Source organism: Aotus nancymaae, unplaced genomic scaffold, assembly GCF_030222135.1.
Source record: "Aotus nancymaae isolate 86718 unplaced genomic scaffold, 86718_ANA_hifiasm-v0.15.2.pri h1tg000011l, whole genome shotgun sequence".
Classification (NCBI taxonomy): Eukaryota; Metazoa; Chordata; class Mammalia; order Primates; family Aotidae; genus Aotus; species Aotus nancymaae.
In genome coordinates this window covers 76,441,403-76,446,279 of record NW_026988422.1, presented here as the reverse complement: position 1 = coordinate 76,446,279, position 4,877 = coordinate 76,441,403, and positions in this window count along the sequence as shown.

Here is a 4,877-nt window from a genome sequence, read left to right as displayed (position 1 = left end):
AGCCTCCATCTTAGGTTAGAAGATAAAAAGGTCTGATGCCACCCTACGGGAATTGAAGGCTAGGCACAAAGGAAGGAAGAAGTTTCTGGAAGCCAGGGGCAGGGGTATGGATACAACTTCGGGGGCCGTGGTGGAGGAGAGAGAGCTGGGTGAGTAGAGGATGTTGGGAGAATTGTCCAGAAGCTTCCAGCAGGGCTTTCCAACATGAAGATGCTATCTGCATATAACCTATGCCCTCCACATACACACACACAAGACCAAGATGCCTGTCCCTTCTCTTCCCACTAGACTTTAATAATCCTGCAGGGACTTCCCTGAGCACAGCATGGAGGAGGATGCGGTGATCTATTCCACCAACCCTGCTGGGGCCGGGCCTGCCTGGATATTTCTGGCCTTCTCTAAAGAAAACAAACCTTTACCCACTAATGTAAGCAGGCAAAATCTTTACCCAACAAAACAAACAAACCAGCTCCTGGAGGCCATGGCCGGCTTTCCTAATACGGCATCTGGTTGGTACCCTTGGCACCGATCGACATGGATCGTCCCGCTCCCGGGAGGAGAGAAGGAGGAATGGACGACAGATGGCAGATAAAGGTCACATTCACATCGAGGTGGCTTCAAATTTGGACAGGGCACTTCAGGGGTAGGGTGCCAGATAAAATACAGAAGGCCCAGTTACATTTTAATCTCCCATAAAAAGCGAATATTTTTCAAAAATAGGCTAGGTGTGGTGGTGCACACCTGTAATCCCAGTACTTTGGGAGGCTGAGGTGGGAGGATCGCTTGAGCCCAAGAGTTCAAGACCAGCCTGGGCAACACGGTGAGACCTTGCCTCTACAAAAAATAAAAAAAAGTTAACTGAGCATAGTGGTGCATGCCTGTGGTCTCAGCCACTCAGAATGCTGAGGTGGGAGAATCACTTGAACCTGGATGGCTGAGGTGCCAATAATAACCATGCCATGCACTCCAGCCTGAGTGACATTGTTTAAAAAAAAAAAAAAAGAAAAGAAAAGAAAAAACATATGCAAAAGCTCATTTGGGACATATTTAGACTATAAAAATTACTCATTGTTGGCTGGGCATGGTGGCTCATGCCTGTAATCCCAGCACTTTAGGAGGCCGAGGCAGGGGGATCTCTTGAGGTCACGAGTTCCAGACTAGCCTGCGCAGCAAAACAAGACCCTGTCTCTACAAAAAATACAAAAATTAGTTGGATGAGGCTAAAGTGAGCTATGATGGCATTACAGCACTCCAGTCTGGGTGACAGAAGGAGACCCTATCTCCAAATAATAATAATAATAATAATGATAATAGTAATTCATCATTTATCAGATATTCAAATTTAACCAGGTCTCTTATATTTTTATTTGCAACCTTCTTGTTTGCACATAAATATGGTAAACAGGCCACATCTGTAATCCCATCACTTTGGGAGGCTGAGTCGGGAGTATCACTTGAGGTCATGAGTTTGAGACCAGCCTGGCCAACATGGTGAAACCCCATCTCTACTAAACATAGTTGGGTGTGGTGGCACACCCTTGTAATCCCAGTTACTTGGGAGGCTGAGGCAGGAGAATCAGTTGAACCTGCGAGGTAGAGGTTGGAGTGAGCCGAGATCGTGCCACTGCACTCTAGCCTGGGCAACAGAGCAAGACCCTGTCTCTAAATAAATAAATAAATATGGTAAACAACCCAGGCCAGGCTGACAGGGCGGCCTTTAAAGGGAGTACCCATCATAGGGGGACTTTGTGCCAGTAATTCAGGGCTTTTGTTACATAGGAAAACACAGTCCCTTTTGCACTAAAGATATGAAAGTGGAAATAGCTGCTACTGAACGGGTATCATCGTTTTAAAAGCTACCCTAGAAGTTAAAGTCAGTTTTAGCCTTTAGGAAATAACTTTGACTTCTTGTTACTGAAGGAGTTAGACCCGTTATTCACCTATGACGAATAGTTTCCAAGTACATACTCGTAAGCAAGCTTTAGGGATAGAGCCATTCATCCGGGACTATCTACCATTGTCGCCAGCACATACCTGGCAGTGCCATACTTGAGCAAATTGCTTAATCCTCAAAATAAGCCTAAAATAACTCAAGTGCTCAATATCAGGGGACTAGTGAAGTGAGTTGATGGCGCAAGTAACCACTAGGCAGAATATGAGGCAGTCATTACAACTAATGATTATGGGCCAGGCGTGGTGGCTCACGCCTGTAATCCTAGCACTTTGGGAGGCCGAGGTGGGTGGATCACCTGAGGTCAGGAGTTCAAGACCATCCTGGCCAACATGGTGAAACCCCATCTTAAAAACAAAACAAAACAAAATAAAACAAACAAAAAAAAAAGATTATGAAGGCTGCTGTGTGAGGAGAGAGGGAAACGTATAAATATAAATTAAAAACATGTTGCCTATTTACAGGAAAGAAATAAATGCTAACTGTGATTATGTTGGGTAATTTTTTCTTTCACGGTTTCTTTTTTTCCAAAAGTCCTTTAAAGAGTGTATATTAGGACCGGGTGCGGTAGCTCATGCCTGTAATCCCAGCACTTTGGGAGGCCGAGGCGGGTGGATCACGAGGTCAAGAGATCGAGACCATCCTGGTCAACATAGTGAAACCCCGTCTCTACTAAAAATACAAAAAATTAGCTGGGCATGGTGGCGTGTGCCTGTAATCCCAGCTACTCAGGAGGCTGAGGCAGGAGAATTGCCTGAACCCAGGAGGCGGAGGTTGCAGTGAGCCGAGATTGCGCCATTGCACTCTGGCCTGGGTAACAAGAGCAAAACTCCACCTAAAAAAAAAAAAAAAAAAAAAGAGTGTATATTAATGCCATTGAAAAAAAATAATAAAAAAAACTGCAAAGCCTTTAAGAATTCTTCCTTTCTTTCCAGACAGCCAGATGGAATCCAGAATATACCACGGGTTGTCACATAGAGGCCTACCCTACTATTTTCTCACCTTTCCTCCCCACTTTCCAGTGAATTAAAAATAATGTTTAACAAGTACTTCTTAGCTGCCAGCACCTGTAACCAAGAGCAGGTGGGACATGGGGCTAAGAAACACACAAATCCTGTCCTCAAGGGTCTTCTGGCCACAGCACTTTTCTTTTCTTCTTTTTTCCTTCCTTCCTTATTATTATTATTTTTTTTTAATTTTGAGACAGGGTCCCACTCTGTTACCAGGGCTAGAGTGTGGTGGCATAATCTTGGCTCACTGTAACCTTCGCCTCCTGGGCTCAAGCGATCCTCCCACCTCAGCCTCCCACATGGGCTGACCACAGGTTACCACAGCTGGCTAATTTTTGTATTTTGCGTAGAGATGGGTTTCACTATGTTGCCCAGGCTGGTCTCCAACTCCTGTACTCAAGCGATCTACCAGCTTTGGCCTCCCAAAGTGCTGGGATTACAGGTGTGAGCCACCATGCCTGGTCTATTTTTTTTTTCTTTTTGAGACAGAGTCTTGCTCTGTCACCAGGCTGGAGTGCAGTGGCATGATCTCGGCTGACTGCAACCTCCACCTCCCAGGTTCAAGAGATTCTTGTGCCTCAGCCTCCCAAGTAGCTGGGACTACAGGCATGCACCACCACGCCCAGCTAATATTTGTAGTAGAGACGAGGTTTCACCATGTTGGCCAGGCTGGTCTCGATCTCTTGACCTCGTGATCTGCCCACCTCGGCCTCCCAAAGTGCTGGGATTACAGGCATGAGCCACTGCACCCAGTCTATTAAAAAAAATTTTTTTTTTAGAGATGGGTCTCACTATGTTGACCAGGCTGGTCTTGAACTCCTAGGCTCAAGTGATCCTCCTGTCTTGGTCTCCCAAAGTGCCTGGTCAGCACTTTACATAACACTTGCTAATGCTTATTCGCTGTTCTAAATTCACCTTCCCCAGGATGTCTTCCAGGATGCCCTCTCCTCATGGTCTTAGACGGTTTTATATGCACTTACCTGATTTTCCACTAGTCCGTGAGCTTCTTGGGGCCAAACACAGTGCCTCTTTTCTCTTTAATTACATTAAAAATTAAAACACGCCGGGCACGGTGGCTCATGACTGCAATCCCAGCAGTTTGGGAGGCCAAGATGGGTGAATCATTTGAGATCAGGGGTTCAAGACCAGCCTGGCCAACACGGTGAAACCCCATCTCTACTAAAAATACAAAAATTAGCCAGGCGGTGGTGGCGCACCTATAATCCCAGTTACTAGGGAGGCTGTGGTGGGAGAACTGCTTGAACCCAGGAGGCGGAGGTTGCAGTGAGCCAAGATTGGGCCACTGCACTCCAGCCTGGATGACGGAGTGAGACCCAATGTCAAAAAAAAAAAAAAAAAAAAAAAAAAAAAAAAATTAAGACACTTCTTTTTTTTTTAAACAAACAAGTCTTGCTCTGTCTTCCAAGCTAGAGTGTGGTGGCAAGATCATAGCTCTCTGCAGCCTAGAACTAGAACTCCTGGGCTCAGGTGATCCTCCTGCCTCAGCCTCTCAAGCTGGGACTTCAGAAGTGAACCGGTACAACTAGCTGCCTCTTTCCTCTCTGACTCTGCAGCGTGTACAATCGGCCTCAACAGATATTTGCTAAATAAAGGCTTCATCTATCCTACTAACACATGGCAAAACTTGGGGGCAGGGGTACCTCACTGCCTTCAGCTTGTCATTTCGATTTTCTTAGTTTGCCTTTTTCAGGCCTGGCCCGGACTCCAGGAGAACTAGCAGTCGTTACATGCATGAGAAAGCTGAGGCTCTGAGACCTCCTTGTGTTGAAAATGTCTGCATGGCTTCACACATCCTAATGCTCAATAGGCCTGCATCTATAGATTTGAATCCTTCTACCAGTACCAGAAATCTAGGACAAGCTTAGCCAGGTGGTGGTAGATGATTATAATTGTAG